The sequence below is a fragment of the Delphinapterus leucas genome, chromosome X (assembly GCF_059928025.1).
Source record: "Delphinapterus leucas isolate spDelLeu-1000000601 "Yukka" chromosome X, BTC_Dleu_Yukka2, whole genome shotgun sequence".
In the NCBI taxonomy this organism is placed as follows: Eukaryota; Metazoa; Chordata; class Mammalia; order Artiodactyla; family Monodontidae; genus Delphinapterus; species Delphinapterus leucas.
This window is the reverse complement of record NC_143150.1, coordinates 99,869,622-99,889,651: the sequence shown is the minus strand read 5'-3', so window position 1 is coordinate 99,889,651 and position 20,030 is coordinate 99,869,622. Positions and strand designations below refer to the sequence as shown.

Below are 20,030 nucleotides of genomic sequence, written 5' to 3'. Positions count from 1 at the left end.
TGTGCCTCTGTACTTATTAGATGTTTTGGATGGGCAGCTGCCCACTTGCTTAGGGAAAACAGCCGTCAATGACAATCTCCCTGTGATTCAGTTAACCTTCGAAGATATACATTACTACGTATGTAGAAAGTTAAGCTCAAAAAGGTAAAGTTTATATTGCGGAACGCTGCCATGGAGGCTAAGACTTCCCAGAAACAGTGGAGTAAACGCATTGCCCCGATGGCATCGGGGGATGACCTACTATGATATGATTTTGCAGAACTTGCTAGGTCCTTGCTGGCTGACCCTACCCTATACCAAGAGGCTCGCCAGACTGTGAGTTTGTCCCCCGCCGACAGCAGGACAGCACTGTATCATATTTCCCCACGGAAGCAGGCCACAATGTGCGCTCCAACCAGACGGCTCCCCGCCTACAAACGACTGAAGGTTGTTAACGTCCTCACCACTAACTCAGATGCTTCAGCATCACAGGGGGGATTCTACTGTAGGCAGCTGAGTTAGTATTCTTTTTAATTTTTTTTATTGTAATGCAAGTGCCTGACCTTAAGCTTCGGATTGCCTAGGCACCCACATCAAAGACAGCTATCTTGAATAAACACACTGCCGGCTACAGGACTAGAGGAAGAGTCAGGCGGACCTGCCCCAGAAGCTTCCTTTGTTTCGGAGATCTCTGGTCCACTTAGATAACTCACCATCTGACCACCTGTTTTTCCCTTCTGGCATTTTAATTCCCGCTTATGTTTTAAATTCACCAACAAAGACTGAACTGTGAAACCCTAGGCATCCCGTGCTAGACCCCAATAAAAGAAGCCCAGGCCTGCACACGTACTCTCTTTCTACCCATGACCTCGCTGTGTGGCTCCACGCATGCCATGTATCCTCCAGGACCTGTGAGTAATAAACCATGTTTTTTCTTCAAAGTTCTCTGATGGCTGTTACTGAAGTGTGTCTTGCAATCATAGTAAGAACCGCAAGGTGGCGGGGGGTGGGGGGTGGGGGTGGGGAAGGGCGGGTCCAATCACAATACCGGCTCCCAAAGGGGAAATGTCTGTGAGGGCTGCCTCAAGCAGAATGGCCCAGGTGAGTGCCCCACGCATTTCTGGACGATAGCATCACTACTGAGAGGCTGAGCCCACCCCCAAGACTTCTGTTGTTTACCTTCCTCCTGGAGGGGTTCTTCCTCACCTCTCCTTGGGTCAAATAGATCCTTTGATACGCAGTCAGTAATCACAGGACCACACCTAGACTACAACTCTCCACAAGAGAGTCACAGTCTCTGGCCACACGTGACAGACGAATCATTTGAACTCCCTCTGCATGAAGAACTACAACTGAGGTACTGGATTTTTGAACAACACGTGCTCAATCATAAAGTAACCGTCAGGAAAGCACTGAGGACCAGGGATGATCCGCATCGCTCTTTGCGCTCCTTTCTCCAAGAAATGGGTCTGAGTCCATTGCTGGCCACTAAGTGCAGAACACGGGTGGTTTTCGGACATGTCAGCCCCATCCCTCCCCCCAGATTAAAAACTCAGGTGTGAAGATTTACCGTCCACATTTGAGAAGTGTGGTTTAGTTACGCCAAACAGGTACACAGAACCAGTAAGCAATTTGGGGGGATTTACGTGCATCAAACTGTGGAGAGAGGGAGACGGGTGGTGATCTTCACAAGACCTCACCAAGTACAGTCTGGTTGGGAAGAAGCATACACACGTGTCAATGGTTATTTGGAGAATCGACCAAGGGACAGGAGTTTGGGAGGGAGGTGCTAAATAATTCTCTAGAAAACTGATTTTAGTCTACGTGGAAAGGCAGGCCAAGTCTCTGTTCTAACCCTAGGATGAAATATTGATTACCCCCATTGAAAGAGGATGAGAGATCACAAACTCCAGAGGAAATGTCACCTATCAATTAGACCAGCAGAATGTAAATCAAGAACAACCCAGCTGGAGGGGCTGGCCAGGAGGCACATGACAGGAGTGATGCCCAACTTCAACGCCCTCGTCCCGGCCCTGGTCAGGGGCTTGGCGGCCTGCTGAGGAAAAGTTGTGTTCCATCTCAAACTGTGGTCCTTCACAAATTTTCAAAAATTTACTTAAACTTCTTTCCTAGTAGAAGCTGAGCAAGAAGAGACTGTCCTGTATGGCTGCGTACGGGAAACCTGCCTTGCTGAAGGTTAGGCCTGTGCCGAGAAGGGGGGCAGGCGGGTAACTGAGCTGCTACAGAAGCAGAACAGCTGTTTGTCTGCACCTCTTTGTTCTCTCATTATGGAAACCTGGGAGAGGCCTCAAGAAACCACATGACAGTGTGCTGTGTATACCCCATTTTATACTCTCAGCTACACCCCTGGTGACCTCAGTCAAATCTGACTTTACTCCAGGTTCCACATCATCTTGCTCAAGAAGTTTATATCGCAGACTTCAGTTTCCTCGTGTGGGAGACGATAAAAACAATCCTCCCTCACAGAATCGCGAGGATTAGTGAGAAGGCAGGGAATCACCGGGTCTGGTGAGGACTCATCAAATCTTTCACTGGGAATGGCGCCCTGGTCCCCTTGGTTAGGCGGTGCTCACTGCGGCCAGGCTCCCGAACCCTGGCCTTCGTGGAGAGCGCTGCCAGGCAACCCTGCCCCAGGGCCTCCCGAGGCTGCGTCTGGGAGCTGAAACCATTTTCCACCCCCACAGATGTCTCAAACTGGTTGTTCCAGGCCTTTCTGAGCCCACTGTTGTTGCTCCTTTCTCTCTCCCTACTCTTTTCCAAAGGCGAAGAACTGCTCAGGGAATGAGGTGCTCAGCGCCCGGCGTGCTCTGTGGTGGAGAGGACACACACAGGTCTGGGACTCCCTCCAGCCTACAGCCCTCACACTCCAATCGGGAAGGCTAACTGGTACAATTCCTGGACCATCTCCCTAGCTCTGCTGCCAGCTCTGGACCAGTATCCTCCTCTTCGGGGGAGCTGCCCCACACAAACGCATCCCCCGGTTATGTGGTTCCGGGGGCGCCCCCCGTTCCTACGTGACCCACATCTCCCTCACCACAGCTGACTGGTTCAGGGGTCAGCCAGTCCCAGTCCCACCCCTTACGCCTCCTGTTGTCGGCTTAAGGCCGGCCACCTGAGGACCAGCCTGGGTTTGTTCCCCAGCACTGAGGGAAACGGAAAAACTTACTCCTTGTGCTTCATGGGCCTTTGAGGGATTTTTCATTCCACTCTCCATGAGGGAAAAAGGGAGCAGGACTGATACATATTATTGATGAATTTAGCAAAAGAAAGAAGAGCATGATGATTCGGCTCTATCTAGACTTTTTAACTTTTGCATCTGCATTTCCACCAAGAGGAAATGCTATAAGCTTACAATGGCTTATAACCCGTAGTCAGCCAGAACTTCCTTTGGGCAACTAGTCAGGGTAGGCTAACTGCTGTCACAAATATCCCAAGTCTTGCTGGCCTAAGACAGTGCATTTTTATGTTTTGTTCTTACCAAGATCCAGTGCACAGTGGTGGTGCAGGCGATGGGGTGATACTCTCCTTGTGTCATTCAAAGGCTCAGGAAGGGAACCCATATGAGAGCAGGTTTGAGATAACCGCAGACCCGCTCAGCAGAAGAGGAAGAAACAAAAGAGAACGACACAATCTATTACAGAAGAGATACACGAAAGTCTTCTAATGTCAGAAAATGCCAAGCTTTGGGCACTTGGGATGGTCCCTATCTTACCTACAAGCTTCCACACCATGTACCCCAAATAGAAAAGACTCCCTAACTGATACACTGAGCCCCTCCATTCAGAGGAGAAGGCTGTTAGTGAAATGGCCCTCCCAACTGTAGATCAGATCCATGCCAGTTACCTTGGCTGATCACATGGCTCCTTTACTCCCAAATACGAATGGACAAATGTTTGCCAGATGTTGGAGGAAAGTGAAAGAGAAGATCATGATGAACAAACAGAACTATTTCTGGAGAAAAAGACAACTATAATACAGGAAACGGAAGAGAACATTACCAAAACTTACAAATTCATATTCTCAGAATTTTAAGGAAGACAGTGGGTTTATAAAATGAGAACAGGGTGCTATAAGAGGGCGCAATTGGAGAACAAGAGAAAGCCCTTGGAAACTTTTTGCAAAGTGAAAAACGTAATAGATACCAGGTGCACAGGTCAAAGTCACCCTGCCTCACCCAGGCTGTGATGGAACGTGGGTGCAGCGTTCCTGCCCCGCCAACGCCACGCGACCTCTCCCGGTAACAGGACCGCGAGCCCACCGCCTGAGTCCCACAACGAACGCCATTTCCGGCCCACCCCAGAGCGGCCTACCTCTTCGCTCCGAGGCAGCTACCGCAGGCCCCGCGGCTTCACCTTCACCTTGGCCTTCACGCCCGCCACGATGCCCTTGCCTTCCGCCACGCTGCCCGCGCCGCCCTCGCAGGATCGCCAGAGCTACCACCCCGACTGCGAGGCCGCCATCAACAACCATTTCACCCTGGAGTTCCACGCCTCCTTAGTGTGCCTGAACGCGGCCATTTACCTCGACCGCGACAACGTGACCTTGAAACACTTCAGCTGGTTCTTCGTGCGCCGCTCCCTCGAGCACAGCGGTTGGGCCCGGGGCCTGATGCGCCTGCAGAACCAGCGCGGGAGCCGCATCCACTTCCAAGACATCAGGAGACCAGTCAGTGTCGAGTGGAAGAGCAGCCTCAAGGCCATGAAGTGCACCTTGTTCCTGGAGAAGTTCCTGAACCGCAGCCTGCGCCGCCTGCACCAGCTGGCCATCGACAAGAGCGACCCCCACCTCCACCGCTTCCTGGCAACTCACTACCTCAGCCAGCAGGTGGCGTTCATCAGCGAGCTGGAGGGTCATGTCACCACCCTGAGCATGATGGGGGCCCTGGACGTCGACCTGGCAGGGTCCCTCTTTGACAAGCTCACCCTGGGCGACAGCGACAAGAACTGAGCGTGGACTGGACTTCCCCAGAGCCACGGGGTGACCAGAGCGCTGGTCACCGTGCCTGCCATGCAGACGGCAATAGTGCCCTGGCAGAAGAAGTTCACTTAAGTTTTTTTCTTCCAGTTTTGCCACTTCTTCCAATAAAGTTATTTGGTTCCTAAAGAAATAAAGGTCTCTCCTTGGTTCCTGTGTGCAAATCGCTCACTTTTTAAAACAGGTATCCAGGAGGCTCTCCACCCACCCATGCCCCACCCACATGCCGCTCAGGATCTCCACAGAGGGAGGGAGAAGGCATTCCATGGGGCCCTGCAAAGTGCAAAATCCATCTTCCCCTTATAAACAATGTGGGTATATGGGGGGTGGTGAGGTGAGGCGCTGCTGAATGCGGGTGCCTGCGAATAGCAGGAGTATAAAAACACGGTGTAAAAATCACAGTAGTGTGGCTTCTGGAGGAAGAATGAAGGGAATGGGGTGGGACAGGGATTAAAATAAAGGGTCCTTAAAACTTTACCTGAAAGCTTTGAGTTTACTAATATATGTAAATGTTAGTGTCTGTTGATTCTGGGAAGCAAGATGGAGACCCCAGAAGCCAGCTTGGCAGGGGCCCTCTTTGACAAGCTCACCCTGAGCAACAGTGATAATGGTAACTGAGCCTCAGGCTGGCCTGCACACAAACACAGGGGTGACTCCCTAGTCACCATGCTGGACATGCATATTGCCCTTACAACACATGAAAATGTAGGGTTTTTTTTACTGTACTCTTTCTTCCATTAAGGTAACATGGTACCCCAAACCCCAAATTACCTCAAAAGAAGGACTGAAAAATATAAGGTCCAGGCTGAAGGTCAATTTGTGATACTGAACATCAAGTAGAATAAAGCTCTCTGAATGTTAAGCCAAGTTACTCTGACTCTGGCTGCTTTGAAGAATGTAGAGGATGAGGAGAGCTGAAGCTGAAAGGCCACTTAAGAGATCATTGTAGCAGGCCCAGAGAGACAATGGTGGCTTGAACTGCGTGTTGGTAGAGGAAATGAAGAGATGCAGACAAATTGCAGATGAACTGGATGAGTCTACAGGATCTGCTTTATGGACCAGAGGTGAGGAATGGGAAAGGACAAAAATACTCTAGGTTCAAGTTTGGATCTGAACACCCTGGCTGATGGTCGTGCTATTTATTAAGCTGGGGGTATTTGCAGGGGGACTCGAGGAGCTGGGAAGGCATGTCATGTATAATCTGAGGTGCCTATTAGATACCCAAGTGGAACTGTCATGCAGGTGGCCAGAAAAATGAATCTGGAGCTCAGGGGGGGATGTCAGGTTTGGAAAAATACATATGGGACATATTAGCCTATATATACATAGATGGGTTGAGGTCATGGAGTAGATAAGCTCACCAGAAAGGAAGTAGAGAGATGATGGCACAGGCGGCCCCAAACCCAGAGCAGCCAACACTCAGAGGATGGGATGAGACACTGGAACACCTAGAGAGCTGCTGGTCCCACTTGGACCATTGCCTCATTCCAGACTGTGTCCACCTGTGTCTGCTCAGAGTTTATCTCAAAATCAGCCTGTTCTTAATCTCAGTGTGGTCTCTGGTTTCTCCTTTCTAGATGTGGAGAGGCGTTAGCCTATTACCTTGTCTTCTTGACTGTAGGTAGAAAGACAATTATTTCCCAGTAAAAGGATTTCCCAAGGAAATGACAGACCTGCTTTTCTATGTTTGGTTTTTGTTTTGTTTTTCCGTTCCCCTTTTACAACTCTTCCCCTCTCTCAGTCCATTCTCTATTTGAGCAGATGAAATCTGTTCCCATGTAAACCCTAAGGTTGTCTAGGTCTGAGAAAAAATACTCAAAACATAACATTTCTTCTGTGTCGTGTATAGTTTACAAAGGTCAGAGTTAGAAATTTTCAGACTTCGTATCCTATATTCAAAGACACATGAGTAGCTTGAGTAATTTTAGAGTTAACTAGAATGCTTTTAACATTTACTGAAATGTGAACAAGTTTAGCTAAGGAGTAATTTGTTTCTACATTTCCCTATAACTGTGCTTCAATACTTTCTTAAAAATGAGGATTATGGTCCTTTGAGTTTAGTTTCCAGGAAATGGTGTTGAATGGTATTTCCCCCTTTACTCTATTTAGTCAAACTTTTTTTCACTCTTTCTCTGTCTGCTTGAGGTCCCTGCTCTCTCTGATACAGTCTCAATACATACATATATATATATATATATATATATGTATACATATATATATATAAGCTTTTCTCCCCTAGATATGAGGAAGCACAGGCTGAGCAGCTGTTTATGAGTGTTTACAACTATAAATTGACTGAAGATCCTTCTTACTCTCCTGTTTTGGAGAAGCAGTTCAGTGTCTTGGATCCTTCACCACAGCGTGACTGGATTCAAATCCCAGTTTAGCCACTTGCTAAATTGGGGGAATTTGGGCATGTTATTTCACTTCTCTGCGCCTCAGTTTCCTCATATGTAAAACAGGGATAATAAAAGTGTCAACCCCATTGGAGAAAATATTTGCAAATGATGAGACTGACAAGGGCTTAATATTCAAAATATACGAACAGCTCATACAAGTCAGTAACAAAAACAACAAACAACCCTATCAAAAAATGGGCAGAAGACATTTCTCCAAAGAAGACATACAGATGGCCAAGAAGCACATGAAAAGATGCTCAACATCACTAATTCTTAGAGAAATGCAAATCAAAAGTACAAGGAGGTCTCACCTCCCACCAGTTAGAATGGGCATCATCAGGCAATCTACAAAGAACAAAGGCTGGAGAGGGTGTGGAGAAAAGGGAACACTCCTACACTGTTGGTGGGAATGTAAATTGATGCAGCCACTGTGGAGAACAGTCTGGAGGTTTCTTAAAGAACGAAAAATAGAGCTAAAGCAGGATCCAGCAATCCCACTCCTGGGCATATATCTGTACAAAACTATAATTCACAAAGATACATGCACCTCAGTGTTCATAGCAGCACTATTTACAACAGCCAAGACATGGAAGCAACCTAAGTGGCCATCGACAGATGAGTGGATCAAGAAGATGTGGTGTGTATATATATATATATATATATACAACGGACTATTACTCAGCCGTAAAAAAGAATGAAATAATGCCAAGTGCAGCAACACGGATGGACCTAGAGATTATCATGCTAAGTGAAGTTAAGTCAGACAGAGAAAGACAAATGTCATATGATATCACTTATATGTGGAACCTAAAATCAGATATTAGCTACCTTTAAATAATAATTTTGAAAACATCATAATGATTAATAAAAGGCAACTGGAGTTGAACAGACATGTTTAATGTTTTAGTATCTGGAAACCAAAGGACTCACTCAAACGTTATGATGAAAATGCTTTACATTTATCCTCAAAATATCTTTTGTCTGGGAGGAATACATATCTGTTGGTTTTTAAATTCATATGACAAGTGCGTTTCTAAAACAGTATGTAGCCAAGGCTATAAAAGGCTAACACATTGTATAGAAATGTCAAATAACACTGAACACAGCAGACAGATTCCTATACAGGCAGACAGGCAAAGAGATACTCTTGAAGAAAACCATTTAAAATTGCTCTCTTTTGACTGCATATCTAACTGCACGTCAATGTCAAGTTTCCATGAGACAGACATCTGTGAGCTTCAATTTCACATAGGCAGAATAGCAAGAAAATATCAGAAAATGTGGATGGATAAATATATAAGTATATTTATAAACATATCTTTAAAATATAGGAACTGTCAACGTGGAATATTTTAATTAGGCAGCACATGAAGAAAGGTAACTGCAATAAACTTTTTATTGAGGTATCATTAGCATAACATTATATTAGTTTCAGGTGTACAAGATAATAACTAGATATTTGTATATACTGCAAGGTGATCACCGCAGTTAAGCCCAGTTAACATCTGTCACCACACATATTCACAGTTTTTTCTTCTGATGAGAACATTCCACATCCCTGCAATGGATTCTGATGCAAAGTTGGTAAAAACAAAACAAAACAAAAGTTTTGGACTCCCAGCTAAGAGAAGCAAAGCAAATTATAAAGGAAAAATCCTAATTAAGGGCTATGAATGAGACCAAGAACTGGAATAAATGCATAATATTTCAGCATCAATGATAATGACAGCCAGAGTTCATTTCATTTAAAAACCTAGTACCAAGGTGCAGTAAGAGGCAGCATAATTTTGAAACTAGGAGCAGATTCTGGAATTGGATCACCTATGTGTGAATCTCTGCCCACGTTAGCTGTGTGAGCTTGGGCAAGTTACTTAACCTCTCTGTGCCTTAGTTTCTTTATCTGTAAAATGTGGATCACAGCAATATTCTACCTCACAGAGGTATTATGAGGATTAAATAATTTAGTGTGCACAGAGGACTTAGTATACAATCTGACACATAATTACTACTTCATAATTGTTAGTTAGCTAGTTTTAAAATACCGTGTTTACTAAGAATCTTTAATTTTAGCTACTTAAATAGGAATTTCCATCTTTGGAAAAAAATGTCTTCAATAAACTACTCTTGCAGTAAAAGGCTATTAGTCAAACCACATGACATAATGAAAGTCACTCCCACCTATAGCTTTCATTAATTGCAGACAAAATACCTAGGAAAAATAGTTTAAAATTTTAATAATTATCTTCAAAATAATATATCTTCAAAATATAACTCTATAACTTTTCTAGGATAGTCACTGCAAAGAGCTATGGAAGTAAATAAATACATAAATAAATAAACGAATGAATGAATGAATGAGCAGGCCTAAAGAAGCTCCATCTCTGCATCAGCTTTGGTGGTTTATGGAATGGAATGTGGACAAAAAAGAAAGGCGATCTGAATATTGTTGTTGTAGGCACAAACTTTGCAATCATTATGAGCAACCGCCATGTATTAAATACTTATGAAAGGCCCTAGAGATACAAAAATGTTATTAGACACTGGCCCTGTCCTCAAGAGCAAAGCAGTCTCAATGTGGAAACAAAACACACACATACACACATAATAGCTTCCATGAGCAGGGCAGAGCTAGTGGAACTTAAGCTACTACAAGAGTGTTGTCATGAACAGCAATGGAACTGGCTTTCATTCATCTCCCTGTAACATTTGAACAGAATATAAGGGAATACGTACATCTATTTTTCCTCATTTCCTCTTTATTATACATCTATAAGGTAGTCTTAGCCCTATTTGATAGAAGGAATTCAGATTCAGAGACATGAAGTAATTGATCATGGACACTTAAAAAAAATGGAAGAGCTGAAATACGAAATCTGATCCACACTATAACATTATGGATGTCGTACATGTTAACAGCAAGAATGAAACTGATGGCTGAATTGTCCTGGGCAAAGTTATCTGTAGGATGCATGATAGATGCATTAAAAACCTACACAATTCTCTTAGGGTCGTAAGACTATAGCATCGCTGATTTATTTCCCAGCGAAAACAATTGCACACATGCACACACTGAGTAAAAAACACTGCTGCCATCCCCTAGTAAGACAGTAACGGGAATGACGTGACACTAAAATGACTTACAGATTCATTCCACATATGATATACTTCCTCTACACTGACCTTCCCTTTTTTGAAGACGGGAGGTTGTAATCATTGAGTTTTACGTACCTGCAGGTCCAATGTGCAGTGTTTATGCATTAGCTGAATACAACATGCCTCTGAATGTGAGCTATTCAGCCTTTGCCTGTTCTCTGTTCCCTTACTAACCTATCCTTTCACACTCAGTTGTATGTGTTCACCGCCAGGAATCGGATTAACCGTTGAACAGCTCCAAGTACAGGGGGTCTTCCCTACCATTCTGGCATCATGAGACAGTAGCAGTTTACCTCAAGTAGTGAAAAGGACACATGGAACTGGAATAAAGAAGACATGAGTTCGAATCTCAGCTACACTCTGAACTAGCTGTATAAATATAGACAGGTTACTCAACTTCTCTGAGCTTCAGTTTTCACATCCGTAAATCAGGAATAATGATATTTGCCTCCTGAACATTGAACAGAATGCTCTATATTGTATACCTCTCTATGCACCTAGTACTCGAAAAGAGCTGATTTACTTTCCCATCTTCTTTATGGTTAGATAATGTGGCAGCAATCATTTTAATCACATGAAGTTGCATTTCAAGAGCATGACTTCACCAAAAATATACAGATTAAACTGCCATGTTATGTTGCTGTTTTAATGAATGGCACATTGAACGTAAGAAGCAAATCACATCTTATAAATGGACAAAAGTTCAAATTATTTCTTGGATAACAAAAAGCTTCACCACCGAATACACAAATATTTGTTCTTATGATCACTGTCATGTTTTTGTTCAGTTCTGAATAGTCCGTTTCTCTGCAAGAAATCTACAAGTTGTCCTCTTAATTGTTTTCAGAAGGGACATAATGCAATTGGTGATCAGAATACATAAGAATTGAAGATAAATTAATTGGGAAACTTAGGATCATTGTTAAAATGAACTTGTGTGGTAATGTCTTTCTGACTTTTAAGCAGGAAACTTTTGTCACTGATACTTTTTACTTATGGGCTAGTATTTGCTCTGAAAACAAAGTACTTGCCTATAAAAAGAAACTAATTAATGACACAGAATTGTGTATGAAAATATCAGATTTAACAGACACGTGCTAGTTATCATGTTCGGGTTTTTTTTCAACATGTGATATCTTATTTCTCATTTTATCCTCACAAAAGTGAATGAAGCAAAAATTATTCCTATTTTACGAAAGAAGAGACTGAATTCAGAGAAGCTAAGCTATTTGCTCATAGACATTTAGTGAGTTTCTGGCAGTGCCAGAGGTTAACCCCAGAGATTCAAACGTTAAGCATAGCATCCTTTACATACTACGACTACTGCTATGAAAATCAGAAATGCTGTACTGGGTCAGATCAGTGATTTATTCAGCTCTCAGTGCCGGTGCTGGGAGTTACAGTATAATATGGAGGCCAGGGTAAAAAGCTGGTACTCCAGGACAGAGATCAGTCCCGGGATCAAAAGTCAAAAGGCACACCTGACTGAGCATTTGAGAAAAGTTAGTGAATTAAACCAGGCAAGCACACACATGTCTGAAAACACACAGGACAAAGCATGACAGGCCAGACCAAGCAAAGATATGGGAACTAGAAAGGCCTAAATCCTAGAGGCTAAGGCAAATATGCAGGAATCTGGAAATTCACAGAAACCAAAGGGCCAGGCTCACTATTTAGGAGAACAGACAGATGGTACCAATAACAAGGCAGGTTCAAAACCAGTGCAGCCCATTTCCTGGCCAGGTAGCTTCTTACACACTTTAACCAGGACGACATATAGTTGTTGAAAGAGCCTCTCTCTCTAATACTGATCTCAGAGAACAGTTTGAAAGTTTTAAAGCGTATTCTATCTTTCATATCTAATACCAATCAAACTCTTTTTTTAAATCTAAAAAACATAGGGTGAAGAAAAACAATCAAACATTTAGACTTCTATTGGATGCACAAAGACCACTTGAGGAAAGAATTAAAAAGCACATATTTATAGGAAGTTCTGAAGCATTTTTGAAAAATCACAAAGCTTGCATTTATGCTCAGAGATGATTAGGCAAAAGGCATTTCAGGATGCTGGGAAAAATCAGCCCTTAACAGAAGGTACTTGTCTCTAAAGGAATAATAGCTAAAACGCCTTCAGCTCATTGTATTGAGAGCACAGACAATGACATCATAGAAAGAGCATAAATCACAAAGCACTTACTGCTTAATGTCATCATATGGAAGCACATTTTGCTGAGGTACATAAAATGGATGGGAACACTTTCTCCTTAATTACATGTGTTACAGGGACAACACGCACTATGAGAGATGCTGATCCGTGAATCTCAATGGAGCTCAATCTGCCCATTTCTCAGAGCCACGTCTTTGAAGTATACTTGATAAAATAAAAGTACCTTGTCTTTTGTCCATGTCATAATCAGAGATGCCTCGTACCCTCCCCTGATATGAAAAATATGGCTACGTTAGGTGGGGCAACCTAGCCAAATGCATTTATATCTCACAATTCACATTTCTTGGGTCTTTGTTTAGAATAGCACACCCTAAATGCCAACTCCTTACCCAGGCTTTCCTTCCACTAAGGCTTGGGCTCTGAGCATACTCACACTGCCTTTTCCGTGTCCAAGTCAGCATGGCTCTTGAGCATACTCACACTGCCTTTTCCGTGTCCAAGTCAGCATGGCTCTTGAGCTGACAACAAAAACAACAAGCATAACAGCTACTAATTACTGAGCAGTTACTATATGTCAAGCATCGTGCTATGCGCTTTATCTCACAGAAATAAAGGCAGTGTTCTTGCTGCTGTCAAAGGCCAACCCCTCCATTTATGCTCTGGATTCTATCTCCTCCTGTTTTCTCTTCCTTGATCTCTCCTTCTCTAACAGATCACCTCTGCTGACATATGAACATGTGCTAGAATTTTCGATATTTTAAAAAAGAGACCCTTCCTTGATGACACATCCAGCTATCATCCTCATTAGTCTATGCTTCTTCATAACCAAACTTCTCAAAAGGGTCAAATTCAATGGATATTTCTGCCCTCATTTTATGCAGTTGACAATGCCCTCCTTCTTGAAACCTCCTTAAAAGGTAGGTTTCCTTCTTTTATTTTTGCCATACCTCTTCATCTCCTTTACTGGTTCTTCATTATCCATACCCCCAGAGACTGATCCTGGACACCCTCATTCCTTCTCTTTCTAAATTCTCTCTCTTGGTTATGTCATCCAGTGTCATAATCTTAAAAATACAGTATATTGACTACTCTCAAAAGTATATCCCTGGTCCATAATTGTGTGAACCCCAGACTTGTAGAAAAACTGCCTAATTTGAAACTTTTATATTCATATTCCACAGGCACCTCACATTTACATCAAAAACTAAACTTTGCCATTCCCCAAACGTATGCCCAAGTCTACTCCTCTCGCGGTTTTCTCCATCTCAATAAATGGTACCACTACAGAACCAGTTGCTGAAGCTAGAGACCAAGGTATCATCCTTTATCTCAATCTCTACATCTATCATCTTTACTTATTTATTTATTAGTCGTAGTGTTAACAACACTTGTATCAATAATAAGAGGAGATAGCCCTTCTTGAACACCTAGTATGTGCCAGGCACTGTGCTAAGTGTCATAGCTGTATTAATTCATTTAATCCTCACACCAAGCTTTTGAGGTACGTACTATCATTATTCCCACTTTATAAATGAGAAGACTGGAGCCACGAGATGAAATAAGTTGCCTGAAGCCACACATCTGTTAAATGATAACGCTTGGATTTGAATCCGAGGCATCAGGCTCCAGAATCCATCCTTTTAGCCACTACACTAGGCTGCCCTATTTCAGTTTGATGTACAATGTGCCTCTGTATTTATTAGATGTTTTGGATGGGCAGCTGCCCACTTGCTTAGGGAAAACAGCCGTCAATGACAATCTCCCTGTGATCCAGTTAACCTTCGAAGATATACATTACTACATATGTAGAAAGTTAAGCTCAAAAAGGTAAAGTAACTTGTTTAACAACATAAAGCTAGTAAGTGTTGGAGTTAGAACTTAATCCAACTCTTCATGAGTCCAGAGACCAAAAATTTAACCACCAGGCTATACTCAACCTTGTTGAGTTTGCCACACAGACAGATTTAAACAGCCATCCTTAATTTCCTCATCACCACACCTCAGACTATCAAATCACAGCCAAGCTCTTGTACAAAGACAACTTTGCCTTAGGATCATAAAGTCATTAGCAGCTATGCTCAGTTTTAAAGCCATATTTCTTTGTTAGCCATTCTGAGAGACATGAGGCCATCCTGGGAAAGAAGGACTAGTAGAGAATAAGATGAACAATGAAAACACTCTTTGTCTACAGGGCTGGCTGTGAGGCTTCCTGCATGTACAAAGATGAGAGTATTGACCCACCATCAGTAGGGTGGAAACTCAGGAATTCTTTCTCTAATAGCAGACATGGAAAGCTAGTATACATCTAGTCACTTTTTTGGGGGATCCTCTGAACAACTTCTGTAAAATAACCTCCAGGGTAAAGAGCACTGACTGGAGTAATGAACTAGAGTTACACGACAGTCCATGGGAAAATCAAATCCATAGCTCTGGCCAAAGTATGTTAGAGAAAAGTCATACAAGTTATATAATATCCTCAAAAAAAACTACTTTTTTCCAAGCAGGTCACATGTCAAAGCACAGAAAGAGTAAAAACATAGAGGGGCTCTAGGAGATTGGCTACAGGGAACCATTAAAATTTTATCTATAAACATGAAATCTAACTAGCATGGGATTAAATTTGAAGGGGTTTCCCAAAACAGAAATTCTTCCCCCAAAATGTATATATGCTGGACTTGACTCTATTTATTCTATTAATTGCTCAGTTAAAAACTTATGTGATGTCAGTAGAAGGACAAAATGAAAAGCATAGGAACCAAAAACAATAGGAAAAAATAGGAAAGGAGGAGGGAGGGAAGGAGGGAGGGAGGGAGGGAAGTGGCCCAGAATGAAACAGAAGGAGATGAAGCAGAGGACAGAGGAGATATTAAACAATTAGCTTTGGCATTAGAAAGCTAAATGTAAAAACATTTACAGAATTGCTTACATGGACTTTATCTTATACTACATCTTAAGTCACAGAACTCTAATGCAAACACACTGCATGCGCAAAGCAAGATGTATTCATATGCACTATAAATCATAATGAAATTATTTTAAATAGCATGACAAGGCTCTTAAGCTGTTTCTGATAATATTTATGTAACAGTTTTTACATCTTTAGAAGGGCATTGGCTCTCATTCAGTGTTTCCTGGCCCATGTCTCCTATGTCATCTACAGACTTAGCACCCAAGTTTGTCCACATATGGTTACTTGGTTCTTTGTAGGTGGAAGGGCACCACAAGCCGAGGAATGCAGACAGCCTCAAGAAGCTGGAAAAAGCTAAGACATAGATTTTCTCCTAGTGCCTCCAGAAAGGAATGCAGACCTATACACACCTTGCTTTATCCCAGTGAGACTCATTTTGGACTTCTGGCTTCAAGAACTGTAAGATAATAAATGGGTGTTTTTTTAAGCCACCACGTTTGTTGTAATTTGTTACAACAGCCATAGGAAACAAATACATTTCCTTTCCCATTTCTTTGATTTCTAAGCCCTTTCTCTTTCTCCATTACTAATCTCATGCAATTTTTTCAGTGGGAATATCAGCACCTCAATCTCTTATCTTGGTTTACCAAGCACAGGCTGCCAAAACCAAGGAATGTCTTCATCTTCACACACAGCTCCTCTCTCAGCTCTTGCCATTTAGTTACAACAATCCAAAGACCTGATGGATTAATTTGTAGCCTCAAATGACATCTGTCCCCTTCCTTTATACCATATTCCAACTTTCTCATGTTATTGTCCTCCTACATTATTGTCCTCTCTTCCTCCTGGGCTGCTTCAGAGGGTAAAAGAACAAAAAAAGGGATACAAGCACTCATGTTGGTTACGTGGCTTTCACTTGCCCTGATGTAGAGACAAAGCAAAGGCATACTTGTATAATGGAAACTGCCACACAAAGGGACAGAATTTGACATGAAGGAATGGATGTTTCATCTAAATCTATGTCTCCTTACTGGTTTACAAAGAGAAAGACAAATGAGGGAGGGTGACGATGGAAGAATTATTATCAAAAATTCTATTACCCTCTAACAAATCAAAGAAAGGCAGGTAGGAATCCAAAGTTGTTCCTCTATGTACAATAATATGACAGGTCTCATTAATTCAATCCAGTGCCATTGAGTGGCTAAACTGTATGCCTGCCACTTTGCTCAGTTCTAAGGGTGATAGAAATTAAGTAGGGTCATAGGCCCTTCCCTGTGGGAGTTTACAGACCTATCCTGTTAGGGTAACAAAATCATCATCTATTAAAGAATTAGACACTATCCCAATACAATATAAGCAGCGCCGCTGGTGTAGTGGTATCATGCAAGATTCCCCAATACATTATCAAGAACTAAATCTTACGATTCTTATTCAGTGAAGTATACACTACAGAAAAAGGTGAGATCAATGAAGGCCAGAGTGTGTGGAGAAAGCTTCTTAAATTGGTGTCCAGATGAGAAAGCCACTTTTTTGCCACTGGCTTAATTTCTTCAGCATAAGTGCTCTTTGTGAATGAGGATGAAGATGAAGATATCTGTAAAGGTTCATTCCTAGGTCAGGCCTAGCCCATATGAGTCACTCTGCTTTCCCTGCTACTGAGAGCAGAGTTTTTACTCCTGGTACTCATTCTCAGAGAGACAGCTAGGATAATCGAATAAAAGAGATGGAAAAAAATGGAAAGAGGCAGTAGGTGAAAAAAAAACAGAGTCTAAATAAAGCAAAGCTAGAAAGAGAGAGAAAGAAAAAAGTGGCATCCATCAGTCTTCAAAATGACAATTATAGGCTCCTCGTCAAAGCTCATAGCACTGAGGACAGAGAGTCGTGAGAACTAAGCCTAACATCTCCCCAAATGCTGCTTCAGTGGCACAAAGACACAGCTCTAGTTTTTCTCCCGCTCTTGCTCTTGCCCACCAGGAGCTTAAGGACACCCTTGGAAGATGTATTCCAGATTGCTGACAGCAGAACTCACTGACATTGGGCCCTGTTCTCCAAACCGTCAATACTATACCCAAGATAATAATAACGAAAAGAAGCTAAATCTGACTCTATCGTGACAGGACTGACAAAGTGACCACATTGTAAGTGGCAGCCTGTAATTCACAAAAGTCTGGGAGGTATACAACTCTGGCCCAAAGAACATGGCATACAGTAGACACTCAATATATGCTTGTCGAATGAATGCTCAAACGAGTGACTGTACAGTAAAAAATAAGCTCGAGAATATGGAGGCTTTCTAGTATAGTACCGCTAGTAATATGAACTTGCTTTCAGTGAACGTTCATGGGACTCAGGACACTGTGTCCCACAAAGGATATTCTTAGGCTTCCAGTTCTTGCCTATCTCTTCAGTCTCCACTGATACCATCCTCCCACTTGCTCACCAGGCTCCACTGACCTTCTTTCAAATCCCCAGATGTCTGCTGCTTTCTGCCATCTCAGGGCAGTTGCATATGCTTTTTTCTCTGTCCAGAATACAACCTCTTCTCCTCACCCCACCATCACTGATTAGCTCTTACTCATCCTTGAGGTCCCTGGATTTTTCAATCTCCTGTTTGAACCAGTATATACTTTATAATATTCATGTAATTAAGAAAAACAGTTGATGTCAGGAAAGGTCTGTAATAGCATGTCCTTAGTGTCATTGTCATAGTTGGAAGAATAAGCTGATCAGACTATGAGTCTTGCCCATTGTAATTAATTCTTAAATTTTGTGCCTAGTGTAGCCTAGTGACAAAGAAAGATACAACAAAGGTAAATTAAACAGAGTTGAGAACGACTCATTCTCTTTGATTTTTATTCTACAGTCCAAGAATCAGTCCCATTCCCCCCTGCACATTCCCTCCTGCAGCACATTTCCCACCACCACACTATCAATCCCCACTCTATATTCTGACCCCATTCAAAATTCAGAAAATGAACCTGCTGAAGTAATGGAAAAGTAACTGAAACCCCAGAAGAATGGGGCAATGAGTGTCATTTTGTTTCTATGCTCCAGTCTCTTCCAAGGCAAATTAACCTGTGGGCCACCTACTATCAGAACCTATCCCAAGTACCCTCCCCGTCAACGTGCCTTCACAAAACAGAGTTTACCAGCTATAGCAGCATAAATGCTGATGCTTTTGTTAAGGCAGGAAAAAAACCCACTATCTTATTTGCTTTCATTCTCCACTAAGACTCCACTAGAAATTCATTCCTTGGCAATACTCTCATTGTGGTTGTAGTGGGAAAGACAGCATGGCCTCCACGAACATCATGATGCACAGTGGTTTCTCTCTCTTTGCTGTGTGACAGGAAAGATCTATAGGTCAGCTGTTGTTTTTTGGTCCAAACCCAAGCATGATAATGAGATGCTAATGTAGCATAAGTAAATCCCTATTTTATGTCATTAATAGAAATATAGACACTGACATATTGTAAACAGTGATAGTATAAGGGCCCGGTATGCAGACCACTAAGAAGGTCTCCTGGGAGTCTAGGAGCACAGGCTGAAAATTACTGAATTTAGCATATTTTGTCATTCTATGTTCCTTCTTCAGAGGGTGCGATTTGAGGCGTGGTACAGTTGCCTCTTGAAATGAAGTTCAAAGCCCTTAGTTGCATCTCAAGTTTCTCAGTTGCCATTTGCATGGCCCTTCCTGCCATCATAATAAACTGTATTTTTTTCCTTCTCAAACTCATTAACCTATGTGAGATAAGAGACATTTCTTATCAGTGCAATTGCAGAACTGACAGAAAAGGGGGCCAGAAAGGCACAAAGATTCTATCTGGGCACATGGCTCGGGTTCCTGCCGCAAACGGCTTTCAGTCTCTCAGTTATCAGATCCTTCACTGCCTGTCTGCTCCTCCTTCAAGACTGTAACCAGAGAGAAGAGACCTTCTCTGAACTACTAGACAAGGTCATCATTCTTCCATTACCCCACCCCCACCATGGGACCCAGATACTGCTTTCTCCTGAGTTACTACTGATGATTCATTAGGACCCCGTATTGCACACTAACAGACTTAGATGAAGGTCTATTATCCTTTATTTCCAAAACTATGCTTCACCCATGCTCTCTATCACCCATGCTCTCTATCCATTACTCTTAGCCACCTCCCAAACTTTGTTCCCTCAGTAACCTGGTTCCTTTTTACTGGCTCTTCTGCCAATGCTTTTCAAACATGTGTCGCCCCTTGCCCTTGTCCCCCAAAACAAGAAGTGGGAAAAAAACACATTTGGTTTGATTCTGCTGCCATTTTAGAAATCAATTATTTTTCTCCTTCCATTCAATACCAAACTTGTGAAAATTTTTATCTCAACACCTCCATTTTCTCAGCAGCCCTTTGCTCCTTAATCTCCTATCTTCTGTGTTCCATGATCATCAAAACAC

The 20,030-nt window shown here is 42.5% G+C and overlaps 1 protein-coding gene and 1 pseudogene across 6 annotated transcripts in view; one reads left to right on the top strand and one right to left on the bottom strand.

Moving 5' to 3' along the window:
• LOC149744345 (interleukin-1 receptor accessory protein-like 1) overlaps positions 1-20,030 on the bottom strand; it is a 418,156-nt gene that overhangs the window by 156,986 nt on the left and 241,140 nt on the right. The window lies entirely within an intron of this gene.
• On the top strand, positions 1,009-5,323 carry LOC149744348 (ferritin heavy chain pseudogene; annotated as a pseudogene).